Genomic DNA, 18068 nt, shown 5'->3' with positions numbered 1-18068 from the left:
GAAGAGAAACATCAGGGTATAAAAGTGCCAGAAGAAATAATATAAAAAGGGAGCAGCCCAAAAAAAAAAAAATTACAGGTGGGGTTGTGGACTCCCCCTGCCAGGAAAGAAAGGAATTTATCTTGTAAGCATAAATTATGTTTTCCTTCCATAAGTCAGGGAGAGTCCACGACTTCATTCCGTACTGTTGGGAAACCTATACCTAAGCTCTAGAGGACACTGAATGAATAACGGGAGGGAACAAAAAGAGAGGCGGACCCTATTCTGAGGGCACCACAGCCTGCAAATCTCTTCAACCAAAAGCTGCTTCAGCCGAAGCAAACACATCAAACTTGTAAAATTTAGAAAAAGTGTGTAAGGAAGACCAGGTAGTCGCCTTACAAATCTGATCAATAGAGGCTTCGTTCTTAAAAGCCCAGGAGGAAGCCACTAGTGGAATGAGCCGTTATCCTCTCAGGGGGCTGTCGTCCCGCTGTCTCATAAGCTAAGCGAATGACACTCCTCATCCAGAAAGATAGGGACGTCGTAGTAGCCTTCTGTCCCTTACGCTTCCCCGTATAGATGACAAACAAAGAGGAAGATTGTTCCTTAGTAGTCTGACTTCAGGGCACGAACCACATCTAGATTGTGAAGCAAGCGTTCCTTTGCTGAAGAAGGATTAGGACACAAGGAAGGAACAATAATTTCTTGATTAATGTTACGGTCCGACACCACCTTAGGGAGGAAACCTAATTTAGTACGTAAAACCGCCTTATCAACATGGAAAACCAGATAAGGGGGGTCACATTGTAAAGCAGAAATCTCAGAAACTCTGCGCGCAGAGGCAATAGCCAGCAAAAAAAGAACCTTCCAAGATAACAATTTAATGTCAACAGTATGCATATGCTCAAACGTAGCCTGCTGCAAAACACTAAGAACAAGATTTAGGCTCCAAGGCAGAGCCCCAGATCTAAACACAGGTCTGATCCTAGTCAGAGCCTTAACAAAGGACTGCACATCCAGAAGCTAAGCCAATCTCTTGTGCAGTAACACCGACAGAGCCGATACCTGCCCCTTCAGGGAACTAGCAGATGGACCCTTCTCCAGTCCATCCTGGAGAAAAGATAAGATTCTGGCAACCTTAACCTTATACCAGGAAAAACCATGCTCTTCACACCAGTACAAGTAAGTCCTCCACACTTTATGGTAGATAGGACGAGTAACTGGCTTACGAGCTTGAACCAGAGTGTCAATAACATTCTCAGAGAACCCTCTCTTGGGTAAGACTAAGCGTTCAATCTCCACACAGTCAGCCTCAAAAAATCTAGATTTAGATGAACGAAGGGACCCTGTATCAGCAGATCTCTGTGACAAGGTAACCTCCACTAAGGAGATGAGGACATCCCCACCAGACCTGCAAACCATGTCCTTCGTGGCTACGATGGAGCAACACAGAATCACTGATGCTCGCTCCTGCTTGATGTGAGCCACCAAACGAGGGAGAAGCGGTAATGGAGGAAAAAGATATACGAGTCTGAACCTCCATGGTACTAATAGGGCATCTATCAATTCCGCCTGAGGATCCCTCGACCTCGACCCTTACCTGAAAGTAGATCTCAAACTAAAACTCTCACCACCCTGAAAGAAATTAATTTATCAGGCAAGCATAAATTATATATTCTTTCATAAAGTTGGTGAGAGTCCACAATCCATTACAACTGGGAAACAAATACTCAAGCTGGAAAGTCCACAAATAATGCGGACAGGACAAGACTATTATTCTGTTCTATTTAGATTAGTTGTTTGTTTGTAATATTTTTTTCTACTAAGCATATAGAAATATAGGTTTTTTTTAAGTATATTGTGTTGTTTGTTTTTTTGCTTTTTTTAAATGCCACAAAAATATATACTCAAAACTAGAGGGACAGTCTACTCTACACAAACATTGGTATTGCTTAAAGGGACAGTCTACACCAGAATTGTTATTGTTTAAAAAACAGAATTTATGTTTACCTGATAAATTACTTTCTCCAACGGTGTGTCCGGTCCACGGCGTCATCCTTACTTGTGGGATATTCTCTTCCCCAACAGGAAATGGCAAAGAGCCCAGCAAAGCTGGTCACATGATCCCTCCTAGGCTCCGCCTTCCCCAGTCATTCGACCGACGTAAAGGAGGAATATTTGCATAGGAGAAATCATATGATACCGTGGTGACTGTAGTTAAAGAAAATAAATTATCAGACCTGATTAAAAAACCAGGGCGGGCCGTGGACCGGACACACCGTTGGAGAAAGTAATTTATCAGGTAAACATAAATTCTGTTTTCTCCAACATAGGTGTGTCCGGTCCACGGCGTCATCCTTACTTGTGGGAACCAATACCAAAGCTTTAGGACACGGATGAAGGGAGGGAGCAAATCAGGTCACCTAGATGGAAGGCACCACGGCTTGCAAAACCTTTCTCCCAAAAATAGCCTCAGAAGAAGCAAAAGTATCAAATTTGTAAAATTTAGTAAAAGTGTGCAGTGAAGACCAAGTCGCTGCCTTACATATCTGATCAACAGAAGCCTCGTTCTTGAAGGCCCATGTGGAAGCCACAGCCCTAGTGGAATGAGCTGTGATTCTTTCAGGAGGCTGCCGTCCGGCAGTCTCGTAAGCCAATCTGATGATGCTTTTAATCCAAAAAGAGAGAGAGGTAGAAGTTGCTTTTTGACCTCTCCTTTTACCAGAATAAACAACAAACAAGGAAGATGTTTGTCTAAAATCCTTTGTAGCATCTAAATAGAATTTTAGAGCACGAACTACATCCAAATTGTGCAACAAACGTTCCTTCTTTGAAACTGGATTCGGACACAAAGAAGGCACGACTATCTCCTGGTTAATGTTTTTGTTAGAAACAACTTTCGGAAGAAAACCAGGTTTAGTACGCAAAACCACCTTATCTGCATGGAACACCAGATAAGGAGGAGAACACTGCAGAGCAGATAATTCTGAAACTCTTCTAGCAGAAGAAATTGCAACCAAAAACAAAACTTTCCAAGATAATAACTTAATATCAACGGAATGTAAGGGTTCAAACGGAACCCCCTGAAGAACTGAAAGAACTAAATTGAGACTCCAAGGAGGAGTCAAAGGTTTGTAAACAGGCTTGATTCTAACCAGAGCCTGAACAAAGGCTTGAACATCTGGCACAGCTGCCAGCTTTTTGTAAAGTAACACAGACAAGGCAGAAATCTGTCCCTTCAAAGAACTTGCAGATAATCCTTTCTCCAAACCTTCTTGAAGAAAGGATAGAATCTTAGGAATTTTTACCTTGTCCCAAGGGAATCCTTTAGATTCACACCAACAGATATATTTTTTCCATATTTTGTGGTAGATTTTTCTAGTTACAGGCTTTCTGGCCTGAACAAGAGTATCAATGACAGAATCTGAGAACCCTCGCTTTGATAAGATCAAGCGTTCAATCTCCAAGCAGTCAGTTGGAGTGAGACCAGATTCGGATGTTCGAACGGACCTTGAACAAGAAGGTCTCGTCTCAAAGGTAGCTTCCATGGTGGAGCCGATGACATATTCACCAGGTCTGCATACCAAGTCCTGCGTGGCCACGCAGGAGCTATCAAGATCACCGATGTCCTCTCCTGATTGATCCTGGCTACCAGCCTGGGGATGAGAGGAAACGGCGGGAATACATAAGCTAGTTTGAAGGTCCAAGGTGCTACTAGTGCATCTACTAGAGTCGCCTTGGGATCCCTGGATCTGGACCCGTAGCAAGGAACCTTGAAGTTCTGACGAGAGGCCATCAGATCCATGTCTGGAATGCCCCACAATTGAGTAATTTGGGCAAAGATTTCCGGATGGAGTTCCCACTCCCCCGGATGAAATGTCTGACGACTCAGAAAATCCGCTTCCCAATTTTCCACTCCTGGGATGTGGATTGCAGACAAGTGGCAGGAGTGAGTCTCCGCCCATTGAATGATTTTGGTCACTTCTTCCATCGCCAGGGAACTCCTTGTTCCCCCCTGATGGTTGATGTACGCAACAGTCGTCATGTTGTCTGATTGAAACCGTATGAACTTGGCCTTTGCAAGCTGAGGCCAAGCCTTGAGAGCATTGAATATCGCTCTCAGTTCCAGAATATTTATCGGGAGAAGAGATTCTTCCCGAGACCAAAGACCCTGAGCTTTCAGGGGTCCCCAGACCGCGCCCCAGCCCACCAGACTGGCGTCGGTCGTGACAATGACCCACTCTGGTCTGCGGAAGCTCATCCCCTGTGACAGGTTGTCCAGGGACAGCCACCAACGGAGTGAATCTCTGGTCCTCTGATCTACTTGTATCGTCGGAGACAAGTCTGTATAGTCCCCATTCCACTGACTGAGCATGCACAGTTGTAATGGTCTTAGATGAATTCGCGCAAAAGGAACTATGTCCATTGCCGCTACCATCAAACCTATTACTTCCATGCACTGCGCTATGGAAGGAAGAGGAACAGAATGAAGTATTTGACAAGAGTTTAGAAGTTTTGATTTTCTGGCCTCTGTCAGAAAAATCCTCATTTCTAAGGAGTCTATTATTGTTCCCAAGAAGGGAACCCTTGTTGACGGAGATAGAGAACTTTTTTCTACGTTCACTTTCCACCCGTGAGATCTGAGAAAGGCCAGGACAATGTCCGTGTGAGCCTTTGCTTGTGGAAGGGACGACGCTTGAATCAGTATGTCGTCCAAGTAAGGTACTACTGCAATGCCCCTTGGTCTTGGCACCGCTAGAAGGGACCCTAGTACCTTTGTGAAAATTCTTGGAGCAGTGGCTAATCCGAACGGAAGTGCCACAAACTGGTAATGCTTGTCCAGAAATGCGAACCTTAGGAACCGATGATGTTCCTTGTGGATAGGAATATGTAGATACGCATCCTTTAAATCCACCGTGGTCATGAATTGACCTTCCTGGATGGAAGGAAGAATTGTTCGAATGGTTTCCATTTTGAACGATGGAACCTTGAGAAACTTGTTTAGGATCTTGAGATCTAAGATTGGTCTGAATGTTCCCTCTTTTTTGGGAACTACGAACAGATTGGAGTACAACCCCATCCCTTGTTCTCCTAATGGAACAGGATGAATCACTCCCATTTTTAACAGGTCTTCTACACAATGTAAGAATGCCTGTTTTTTTATGTGGTCTGAAGACAATTGAGACCTGTGGAACCTCCCCCTTGGGGGAAGCCCCTTGAATTCCAGAAGATAACCTTGGGAGACTATTTCTAGCGCCCAAGGATCCAGAACATCTCTTGCTCAAGCCTGAGCGAAGAGAGAGAGTCTGCCCCCCACCAGATCCGGTCCCGGATCGGGGGCCAACATCTCATGCTGTCTTGGTAGCAGTGGCAGGTTTCTTGGCCTGCTTACCTTTGTTCCAGCCTTGCATTGGCCTCCAGGCTGGCTTGGCTTGAGAAGTATTACCCTCTTGCTTAGAGGACGTAGCACTTGGGGCTGGTCCGTTTCTGCGAAAGGGACGAAAATTAGGTTTATTTTTGGCCTTGAAAGACCTATCCTGAGGAAGGGCGTGGCCCTTGCCCCCAGTGATATCAGAAATAATCTCTTTCAAGTCAGGGCCAAACAGAGTTTTCCCCTTGAAAGGAATGTTAAGCAATTTGTTCTTGGAAGACGCATCCGCTGACCAAGATTTTAGCCAAAGCGCTCTGCGCGCCACAATAGCAAACCCAGAATTTTTCGCCGCTAATCTAGCCAATTGCAAAGTGGCGTCTAGGGTGAAAGAGTTAGCCAATTTGAGAGCATGAATTCTGTCCAAAATCTCCTCATAAGAAGAATCTTTATTGAGCGCCTTTTCTAGTTCATCGAACCAGAAACACGCTGCTGTAGTGACAGGAACAATGCATGAAATTGGTTGTAGAAGGTAACCTTGCTGAACAAACATCTTTTTAAGCAAACCCTCTAATTTTTTATCCATAGGATCTTTGAAAGCACAACTATCTTCTATGGGTATAGTGGTGCGTTTGTTTAGAGTAGAAACCGCCCCCTCGACCTTGGGGACTGTCTGCCATAAGTCCTTTCTGGGGTCGACCATAGGAAACAATTTCTTAAATATAGGGGGAGGGACGAAAGGTATGCCGGGCCTTTCCCATTCTTTATTTACAATGTCCGCCACCCGCTTGGGTATAGGAAAAGCTTCGGGGGGCCCCGGGACCTCTAGGAACTTGTCCATTTTACATAATTTCTCTGGAATGACCAAATTCTCACTATCATCCAGAGTAGATAACACCTCCTTAAGCAGGGCGCGGAGATGTTCCAATTTAAATTTAAATGTAATCACATCAGGTTCAGCTTGTTGAGAAATTTTTCCCTGAATCTGAAATTTCTCCCTCAGACAAAACCTCCCTGGCCCCCTCAGACTGGTGTAGGGGCACTTCAGAACCAATATCATCAGCGTCCTCATGCTCTTCAGTATTTTCTAAAACAGAGCAGTCGCGCTTTCGCTGATAAGTGGGCATTTTGGCTAAAATGTTTTTGATAGAATTATCCATTACAGCCGTTAATTGTTGCATAGTAAGGAGTATTGGCGCACTAGATGTACTAGGGGCCTCCTGTGTGGGCAAGACTGGTGTAGACGAAGGAGGGGATGATGCAGTACCATGCTTACTCCCCTCACTTGAGGAATCATCTTGGGCATCATTTTCTCTAAATTTTGTGTCACATAAATCACATCTATTTAAATGAGAAGGAACTTTGGCTTCCCCACATACAGAACACAGTCTATCTGGTAGTTCAGACATGTTAAACAGGCATAAACTTGATAACAAAGTACAAAAAACGTTTTAAAATAAAACCGTTACTGTCACTTTAAATTTTAAACTGAACACACTTTATTACTGCAAATGTGAAAAAGTATGAAGGAATTGTTCAAAATTCACCAAAATTTCACCACAGTGTCTTAAAGCCTTAAAAGTATTGCACACCAAATTTGAAAGCTTTAACCCTTAAAATAACGGAACCGGAGCCGTTTTTATATTTAACCCCTTTACAGTCCCTGGTATCTGCTTTGCTGAGACCCAACCAAGCCCAAAGGGGAATACGATACCAAATGACGCCTTCAGAAAGTCTTTTCTATGTATCAGAGCTCCTCACACATGCATCTGCATGTCATGCTTCCCAAAAACAAGTGCGCAATAGAGGCGCGAAAATGAGGCTCTGCCTATGATTAGGGAAAGCCCCTAGAGAATAAGGTGTCCAATACAGTGCCTGCCGGTTATTTTACATAATTCCCAAGAATAAAATAATTCCTCAAAGCTATGAAGTATAAAATATGCTTATATATCAATCGTTTTAGCCCAGAAAATGTCTACAGTCTTAAAAGCCCTTGTGAAGCCCTTTTTTTTTTTTCTTTATGTAATAAAAATGGCTTACCGGATCCCATAGGGAAAATGACAGCTTCCAGCATTACATCGTCTTGTTAGAAATGTGTCATACCTCAAGCAGCAAAAGTCTGCTCACTGTTTCCCCCAACTGAAGTTAATTCCTCTCAACAGTCCTGTGTGGAAACAGCCATCGATTTTAGTAACGGTTGCTAAATTCATTTTCCTCTTACAAACAGAAATCTTCATCTCTTTTCTGTTTCAGAGTAAATAGTACATACCAGCACTATTTTAAAATAACAAACTCTTGATTGAATAATAAAAACTACAGTTAAACACCAAAAAACTCTAAGCCATCTCCGTGGAGATGTTGCCTGTACAACGGCAAAGAGAATGACTGGGGAAGGCGGAGCCTAGGAGGGATCATGTGACCAGCTTTGCTGGGCTCTTTGCCATTTCCTGTTGGGGAAGAGAATATCCCACAAGTAAGGATGACGCCGTGGACCGGACACACCTATGTTGGAGAAAGATAATCCCTTTATTACCCATTCCCTAGTTTTGCATAACCAACACAGTTATATAAATACACTTTTTACCTCTGTGATTACCTTGTATCTAAGCTTCTGCAAACTGCCCCCTTATTTCAGTTCTTTTGACAGACATCCATTTTAGCCAATCAGAGCTGGCTCACTGGATCTCCACGTGCATGAGCCAAGTGTTATCTATATGTCACACATGAACTAACACCATCTACTGGTGAAAAACTGTTAAAATGCCCTTAGAGAAGAGGTGGCCTTCAAGGGCTTAGAAATTTGGATATGAACCTCCTAGGTTTAGCTTTCAACTAAGAATACCAAGAGAACAAAGCAAAATTGGTGATAAAAGTAAATTGGAAAATTGTTTAAAATTACATTCTCTATCTGAATCATGAAAGTTTATTTTGGACTAGACTGTCCCTTTAAAAAGATAGATAATGCCTTTTCTACCCATCCCCCAGCTTTGCACAACCAACATTGTTATATTAATATACTTTATAACATTTAAACCTCTAAATTTCTGCCTCGTTCTAAGCCACTACAGACAGAATCTTATCACATGATTTTTAAATAGGTTTTACACAACAAGACACTGCTAATTCATGTGTGCAACATAGATAACATTGTGCTCTCTCTCCCTTGGAGTTGTGCAGAACACAGCACTAATTGGCTAAAATGAAAGTCAATAGATAATAAATAAATAGCCATGTGATCAGGATTTTTTTTAGAAGAGGCTTAGATACAAGGTAATCACAGAGGTAAAAAGTATATTAATAGAACCATGTTGGTTATGCAAAACTGGGGAATGGGTAATAAAGGAATTATCTATCTTTTTAAATAATACATTTTTTGGAGTAGACTGTCCCTTTAACCAACATCGAGAAACAACTGCCTAAAGGACTTTCCTACCAAAAGCTACTTCAGAAGAAGCAAAAACATCAAAATGGTAGAATTTGTTAAAGGTAAGTAAGGGAGACCAAGTAGTTGCCTTGCAAATTTAATCAACAGAAGCCTCATTCTTTAAAGCCCATGATGTAGCAGTAGCATTGATCTGGTGGAATGGTCAGTAATCCATTTAGTAAGAGACTGACCGGCCTCCAAGTAAGGCTGGTGAATCAAAAGCTCTAAAGGACCATTAAACTTGAAATTTCAACAACGCATAAAATGTTTTATTATTGCAAGTAAAAAAATATTGCAAAATAAATGTATTTATTTTTCAACCTTTTGCTGTAAAATACGTCTAAAAGATGTCTCCCAAGGAGGCTTGGGTTAATATTTTTAGGCAATTTATGTGTTTTTTTTATTTTATTTTTTATTGAGTTTTTAGAAACAATTACCATACGTTACCATTGGCGTTAGCCGTCAAAACCAGCGTTAGGGGCTCCTAACGCTGGTTTTGGGCTACCGCTGGTATTTAGAGTCAGTCAGGAAAGGGTCTAACGCTAACTTTGCAGCCGCGACTTTTCCATACCGCAGATCCCCTTACGTCAATTGCGTATCCTATCTTTTCAATGGGATCTTTCTAACACTGGTATTTAGAGTCGTGGCTGAAGTGAGCGTTAGAAATCTAACGACAAAACTCCAGCGGCAGCAAAAAGCCAGGAGTTAAGAGCTTTCTGAGCTAACGCCGGTTCATAAAGCTCTTAACTACTGTGCTCTAAAGTACACTAACACGGAACATAAATACGGGGGTCGTTACCGAAAAAACTCTAAATCTAGCCGATAGAGTTTTGCCATGAATCAAAAAAATACATAGATAAAAGTACAATTCTCGCAAAATAAAAGTGACATATACTCTTAATTACACCCAAATGATAATTAGGCAAATATAATTCAAACCTCTTTTTTTATAGTTAAATCAACCTCCCAGAATATTAATAGGTCACTCTTGGACCTACATGCGGCCGTAAAAAATGTAATGGAGGCAAGTTAGTTTGATCTATAGACAGTTTTGGGCTTAGTGAAATGAAAAACAAAATTGAATGTTCTTAGGGAATGTAACATAAATATCTGAGAAAGTAAACCTCTTTTCATAGTAATACTGAGAACATATAGTTTGACGTCACTCGTACAATGTAATTGACATTAGAATTATGTATGGGATAATATAACTTAAACATGAACTGGAACTAAATGAACTAAATGAGTAGCAACCCAGGAATAGCTATTCGCTTCAATCTGCTCAGTGCAACAAGATAAATAACAGCAAAACCACAGTGTAGAGTAATTGGCTAACTCTAAACCAAGGAGACTAGGAGGCTAGTATGTCCCTCTAATTGGTGAGGATGAGGAGTAAGTGTAGAAGTAAGACTATTTTGGCCCTTAGCAGTACCTTTGTAGTGTCCCATGTAGTCTACTGATGTACGGTCAGTATATAAACCCATATAGTGTGAAATGTTTAGTAGATCCCTCATTTTAGTAGTATATGTCTAACAAACATATCTAGTGATTTAATTGGTATGAGGTGTCTACTTTATAACTCCCTAATAGCAACTTAAGCTATGGTTGCCATGTCCCTCCGGCCACAAGAGACACAGCTAAAGCTATTCGTTAGGGGTGTTTATAGAGCTGACATGTAAAGGTATTGATATTAGCTGGAAAAGTATATTAGGGCACACAATAAAGACTAGTAGAAGCTACTGGTATTTTCCAGCCTCAATGAAGTATACTGCATGGGATCCTTAATAATAGACATTATATAATAGGGTGTTAATATATTCTGAAATTAGGATACTCATTTCCTACCAGTGTCTTAATATAGACCAGATAGTAAAATAAGTTAACACTATGAGAATTATCTATGTATCATCTTATTCCTATAGAGGAAACATTTCAGTTAACGGGGTATGGTAATCAGCTGAGGCTAGGATTATATGGTGACACACTTAAATACAAACATCATAGAAAAAAATTCTGCACTGTCCAGAATACTAGAGGCTATTGTATAAAAACACATCACATTAGCGCTGCAGAATCTGTTGCGCTCTACAAATAACCGATAATAATAATAATCTCGGTAGGACACAGTAACAAATGAAACTACGACCCATGATAGATTTGACTTACATTAAACAAATACCATAAACATTATCATTACAAATAAAGCTGTTCAGGTAAATACCAGAAGGGTGTCACAATGTCCTCCATACTGTAGGTATCAGTTAGCTTAGGGTATACAGAAGAGTGGAGTGCACTTTTGGGAAAGTAAGGGCAGTCGTATAATCATTAATAGAGTCTAAGACACAAAGTCCTCATGAACACAACTGCTTATTACCCTAATTTAGAGCTCATGCTAACAAGGATATTACTGGTGATAGTAGTAATACACTGCAGTTTTCGTTGGGCTCGTCTTGGTTCTTACCCCCCACCTATTTCTCCTACATTGGTGTGTCCGGTCCACGGCTTCATCCTTACTTGTGGGATATTCTCTTCCCCTACAGGAAATGGCAACGAGAGCACACAGCAAAAGCTGTCCATATAGCCCCCCCTCTGGCTCCGCCCCCCAGTCATTCTCTTTGCCGCTCTGAACAAGTAGCATCTCCACGGGGATGGTAAAGAGTTTGTGGTGTTAGTTGTAGTTTTATTTCTTCTATCAAGAGTTTGTTATTTTAAAATAGTGCCGGTTTGTACTATTTACTCTACAACAGAAAGTGATGAAGATTTCTGTTAAAAGAGGAGTATGATTTTAGCACCAGTAACTAAAATCCATTGCTGTTCCCACGCAGGACTGTTGAAACCAGAGAACTTCAGTTGGGGGGAACAGTTTGCAGACTTATCTGCTTCAGGTATGACCAGTCTATTTCTAACAAGACCCAGTAATGCTAGAAGACTGTCAGTTTTTCCCCTATGGGACCGGTAAGCCATTTTCTTAGACTCAGTAACAGAATTAAGGCTTATAAATTGGGCTCTATGCTAGTTGACACTATTGTGGGCTAAATCGATTAGTTTTTATCATATTATATGACAATTGGAGTGTTTTTGTGAACTTTGAAACACTTTTGGGAACGTTTATTTGCGCCTGGCAGTTGTTTAGACGCCTAATCTAGTCAGAAAGGCCCCTTCACTCTGGTATGCAGAGGGAGGAGGCCTCATTTTCGCGCCTCAGTTGCACAGTTACTTCCATAGGCAGTGCATGCAGCTTCATGTGAGAGGGTCCTGTGACTGAGAAAAGGATTCAGGGAGACTTAATTCTGTGGTGAATCAACCCCAAGGAAGGTAAAAGCCGCAGCAAAGTCTGTGGCAGGGACTGTAGTGTGTTTTTAACCGGTTAATTGAACTATTAGCTCCGGTTTGCTCATTTAAGGGTTTAGAGACTTGAAATTTGGTGTGCAGTACTTTCAAAGCATTAAGACACTGGGGTGTAAATTTCAAAAAAATCGGATTTTTCTTTGATAGTTTTTTGAACATTCAGAAATAAAGTGTGCTCTTTTTATTATTTAAAGAGACAGTAACGGTTTTGTTTAAAATTGTTTTTATTGCATTAATAGCCTGCCTAAATCTGTCTAACATGTCTGTACCTTCAGATAGCATATGTTCTGTGTGTATGGAGGCCAAGGTGGTTCCCCCTTTAAATGTATGTGCAAATTGTGACATGGCGTCCAAACAAAGTAAGGACAGTACTATCACATTTAATAAGGTTGCCCAAGATGATTCTTCTAATGAAGGTAGTGGGGATAGTTCATCATCCTCTCCTTCTGTGTCAACACCAGTTTTGCCCGCGCAGGCGATACCTAGTACATCTAGCGTGCCAATGCTTGTTACTATGCAGCAATTAACAGCAGTAATGGATAATTCTATAGCAGCTCTTTTATCCAAACTGCCAGCATTTCCCAGAAAGCGTGATTGCTCAGTTTTAAATACAGAGGATGAGCAAGTAGGCGCTGACGATAATTTGTCTGTTATACCCTCACATCAATCTGAGTTGGCAGTGAGGGAGGGTCTGTCTGAGGGAGAAATTTCTGATTCAGGAAAAATTTCTCAGCAGGCAGAACCTGATATCGTGGCATTTAAATTTAAGTTAGAACATCTCCGCGCCCTGCTTAAGGAGGTGCTAGCTACTCTTGATGATTGTGATTCTTTGGTAATTCCAGAGAAGTTGTGCAAAATGGACAAATTCTTAGAGGTCCCAGTGCACGCTGATGCTTTTCCGATACCCAAGAGGGTGGCGGACATAGTGACTAAGGAGTGGGAGAAGCCAGGTGTACCTTTTGTTCCACCTCCTATATTTAAGAAAATGTTCCCCATTGTCGACCCCAGAAGGGACGCATGGCAACAGTCCCTAAGGTAGATGGGGCAGTTTCAACGCTAGCCAAGCGCACAACTATTACTATAGAGGACAGTTGTGCTTTCAAAGATCCTATGGATAAAAAATTGGAAGGACTGCTTAAAAAGATTTTTGTTCAGCAGGGTTTCCTTCTTCAACCAATTTCGTGCATTATTCCTGTCACCACGGCGGCGACTTTTTGGTTCGAGGAACTAGAAAGTTCGCTCCAAAAGGAGACTCCATCTGATGAAGTCATGGACAGAATTCACGCACTAAAGTTGGCTAATTCCTTTATTTTGGATGCCGCTTTTCAATTAGCAAAATTAGCGGCGAAAAACTCAGGTTTTGCAATAGTGGCGCGCAGGGCGCTTTGGCTAAAAGTCGGCGGATGTGTCGTCCAAAACAAAATTACTTAATATTCCTTTCAAATATTAATATTCCTTTCGGGCCAGAATTGAAGGAGATTATTTCAGACATAACTGGGGGAAAGGGCCATGCCCTCCCACAGGATAGGCCTTTCAAGGCTAAGAACAAATCTAATTTTCGTTCCTTTCGCAATTTCAGGAACGTACCGGCTTCTAACTCTGCAGCCTCTAGACAAGAGGGTAACGCTTCCCAGACTAAACCAGCATGGAAACCATTGCAAGGCTGGAACAAGGGTAAACAGGCCAAGAAGCCTGCTGCTGCTACCAAGACAGCATGAAGGGGTAGCCCCCGATCCGGGACCGGATCTAGTAGGGGGCAGACTTTCTCTCTTTGCTCAGGCTTGGGCAAGAGATGTTCCGGATCCCTGGGCACTAGAAATAGTCTCTCAGGGGTATCTTCTAGAGTTCAAGGAACTTCCGCCAAGGGGAAGGTTCCACATGTCTCGCTTATCTTCAGACCAGATAAAGAGACAGGCATTCTTACATTGCGTAGGAGACCTATTAAAAATGGGAGTGATAAACCCAGTTCCAACAGCGGAACATGGTCTGGGTTTTTACTCAAACCTGTTTGTAGTTCCCAAAAAAGAGGGAACTTTCAGGCCAATTCTGGATTTAAAAATTCTAAACAAATTCCTCAGAGTTCCATCATTCAAAATGGAAACCATTCGGACGATTTTACCAACAATCCAGGAGGGTCAATATATGACTACCGTGGACTTAAAGGATGCGTACCTGCATATTCCTATCCACAAAGATCATCATCAGTTCCTGAGGTTCACCTTTCTGGACAAACATTACCAGTTTGTGGCTCTTCCGTTCGGTTTAGCCACTGCTCCCAGAATTTTCACAAAGGTGCTAGGGTCCCTTCTAGCGGTACTAAGGCCGAGGGGCATTGCTGTAGCACCTTACCTAGACGAAATTCTAATCCAAGCATCGTCCCTTTCCAAAGCAAGGGCTCATACAGACATTGTTTTAGCCTTTCTCAGGTCTCACGGGTGGAAGGTGAACATAGAAAAGAGTTCCCTGTCCCCGTCCACAAGGGTTCCTTTTCTGGGAACAATAACAGATTCTGTGGAAATGAAGATTTTTCTGACAGAGGTCAGAAAGTTAAAACTTCTAAACGCTTGTCGAGTTCTTCAATCTATTCCTCAGCCTTCCATAGCTCAGTGCATGGAAGTAATAGGACTAATGGTTGCAGCAATGGACATGGTTCCTTATGCTCGAATTCATTTAAGACCATTGCAACTGTGCATGCTCAAACAGTGGAATGGGGATTATGCAGACTTGTCTCCCCAGATTCAAGTAGACCAGGTAACCAGAGACTCACTCCTCTGGTGGTTGACTCAGGATCACCTGTCTCAGGGAATGAGTTTCCGCAGACCAGAGTGGGTCATTGTCACGACCGACGCCAGTTTCCTAGGCTGGGGCGCGGTCTGGGACTCTCTGAAAGCTCAGGGTCTATAGTCTCTTCTCCCGATAAACATTTTGGAACTGAGAGCGATATTCAATGCGCTCCTGGCTTGGCCTCAACTAGCGAAGGCCAGATTCATAAGATTTCAGTCAGACAACATGACGACTGTAGCGTACATCAATCATCAGGGGGGAACAAAGAGTTCCTTGGCGATGAGAGAGGTATCCAAGATCATCAAATGGGCGTGAGGATCATTCCTGCCATCTATCTGCAATTCACATCCCAGGAGTAGACAACTGGGAGGCGGATTATTTGAGTCGGCAGACTTTCCATCCGGGGGAGTGGGAACTTCACCCGGAGGTCTTTGCCCAGTTAACTCAACTATGGGGCACTCCAGATATGGATCTGAACTCCAAGGTTCCTCGCTACGGGTCCAGATCCAGGGATCCCAAGGCGACACTAGTGGATGCATTGGTAGCGCCCAGGTCGTTCAATCTGGCTTATGTGTTTCCACCGTTCCCTCTCCTTCCCAGGCTCGTAGCCAGGATCAAACAGGAGAAGGCCTCGGTGATTCTAATAGCTCCTGCATGGCCACGCAGGACTTGGTATGCAGACCTGGTGAATATGTCATCGGCTCCACCATGGAAGCTACCTTTGAGGCAGGATCTTCTAGTACAAGGTCCATTCGAACATCCAAATCTAGTCTCTCTGCAACTGACTGCTTGGAAATTGAACGCTTGATTCTATCTAAGCGTGGGTTTTCAGATTCAGTTATAGATACTCTGGTTCAAGCCAGAAAACCTGTGACTAGGAAAATTTACCATAAGATATGGCAAAAATATATCCGTTGTTGCGAATCCAAGGGATTCTCTTGGAGTAAAATTAAAATTCCTAGGATACTTTCCTTTCTCCAAGAGGGTTTGGATAAAGGTTTGTCAGCTAGTTCTTTAAAAGGACAGATATCTGCTCTGTCTGTTTTGTTGCACAAACGTCTGGCAGCCGTGCCAGATGTACAGGCGTTTGTACAGGCGTTAGTCAGAATCAAGCCTGTCTACAGACCTATGACTCCTCCATGGAGTCTAAACTTAGTTCTTTCAGTTCTTCAAGGGGTTCCGTTTGAACCCTTACATTCCATAGATATTAAGTTACTATCTTGGAAAGTTCTGTTTTTGGTTGCTATTTCTTCTGCTAGAAGAGTTTCTGAATTGTCTGCTTTGCAGTGTACTTCACCCTATCTGGTATTCCATACAGATAAGGTAGTTTTACGTACCAAGCCTGGTTTTCTTCCAAAAGTGGTTTCCAACAGGAATATTAACCAGGAAATAGTTGTTCCTTCTCTGTGTCCGAAACCAGTTTCAAAGAAGGAACGTTTGTTACACAACCTAGATGTGGTCCGTGCTTTAAAATTCTATTTAGAAGCAACAAAGGATTTCAGACAGACATCATCCTTGTTTGTCGTTTATTCTGGTAAGAGGAGAGGGCAGAAAGCTACTGCTACCTCTCTTTCCTTTTGGCTGAAAAGCATCATCCGACTGGCTTATGAGACTGCCGGACGGCAGCCTCCTGAACGAATTACAGCTCACTCTACTAGAGCTGTGGCTTCCACATGGGCCTTCAAGAACGAGGCTTCTGTTGATCAGATCTGTAAGGCAGCGACTTTGTCTTCTCTGCATACATTTGCCAAATTTTACAAATTCGATACTTATGCTTCTTCGGAGGCTGTTTTTGGGAGAAAGGTTTTGCAAGCGGTGGTGCCTTCCGTTTAGGTTACCTGACTTGTTCCCTCCCTTCATCCATGTCCTAAAGCTTTGGTATTGGTTCCCACAAGTAAGGATGAAGCCGTGGACCGGTGTGTCCGGTCCACGGCCCGCCCTGGCTTTTAGTCAGGTTTAATTTTTTTTATTTCTGTACACTACAGTCACCACGGCACCTTATAGTTTCTCCTTTTTCTCCTAACCGTCGGTCGAATGACTGGGGGGCGGAGCCAGAGGGGGGGCTATATGGACAGCTTTTGCTGTGTGCTCTCTTTGCCATTTCCTGTAGGGGAAGAGAATATCCCACAAGTAAGGATGAAGCCGTGGACCGGACACACCGTAGGAGAAAGAAATTTATCAGGTAAACATAAATTCTGTTTTTTGGCTCTGAGTGTCAGACCGTGGCACACAAAAAAGGGAACATGTGTAGGGTGGAAGCCTGGAACCAACTGGCTGCCTACCACCAGTAGGTGCTAACTAAGTCGGACCTCTTCTCCCCATCTGCTGTGAAAGACGTTTCTGTAATTTCTGGGGGTCTGGAGTATAGCTCCTTCCAGTCCAAGCTGGTTGAGGACTCATCAGCATTGGTCTTGTCTGTTTTGGTGTTCATTTCCAGGTTTGCCTCCCTTGTCTGAGATCCCGTGGGATAGACTATGGAGTTGTGAATAAGGTGATGGAAGCACAAGCTTAATGGCCCCACTACGTCCTCCCAGTGTAATGATGTCCCTTTCCGCAGTGACACTGATCTGTAGGGCAACATGGGTAGGGTTGAAGGCCTCTTTTATAGCCGCTATGAGAGCATTATGATGAGCTTCCAAAATGTCTCTGAGTTTAGACACAAGAGCTGTATTAGTCTCCATAATTTAGGTGTGCTTGTAAATGAGAGTTCGTTTGATGTTGCATTTAAAATAGCTTAGTAAGTTCCACTATGCCAGATAGTTCAAGTACCTCAATGTGACGTTCTGTGTTATTTCTATCCCTTACTAGGTGGTAGGATTTTCCTGTAGAAAGGTAGTAGAATACTCTACTCATTACCCAAGAGTTCTGGGGGGGATAATGTGGGCAGCCCCGGCTTCACATACTGTCAGACTTGTGGCCTCACTGAATAACATAGGCTAGGTAGGTGTTCCTGAGAGTTTCCTCAATATTCTTCAGTTTTGTAGTACTAGAGCAGCCTGGAGATGTAGTATTGTTGAGAAAACAAATATTCTCAGAAAAAAACATTAAAATATCTCTAAAAAAGCTAAGTTGGATCCAGGAGCTCCCCCAAGACACGTCCAGTCGCTTCAGATGGCAGATGTAGGCTCCGCCCCCTTATGTGAGCTTTTTGTTTACTTATCC

General features: G+C 42.7%; 1 protein-coding gene across 1 annotated transcript in view; it reads right to left on the bottom strand.

Annotated features, from left to right (window-relative positions):
- The window catches only part of FOCAD (focadhesin), a 1237844-nt gene that overhangs the window by 525477 nt on the left and 694299 nt on the right, over positions 1 to 18068 (bottom strand).

The sequence above is a fragment of the Bombina bombina genome, chromosome 2 (genome assembly GCF_027579735.1).
Source record: "Bombina bombina isolate aBomBom1 chromosome 2, aBomBom1.pri, whole genome shotgun sequence".
Classification (NCBI taxonomy): Eukaryota; Metazoa; Chordata; class Amphibia; order Anura; family Bombinatoridae; genus Bombina; species Bombina bombina.
The sequence above is the reverse complement of the archived record's forward strand: the minus strand, read 5'-3'. Positions and strand labels throughout refer to the sequence as shown.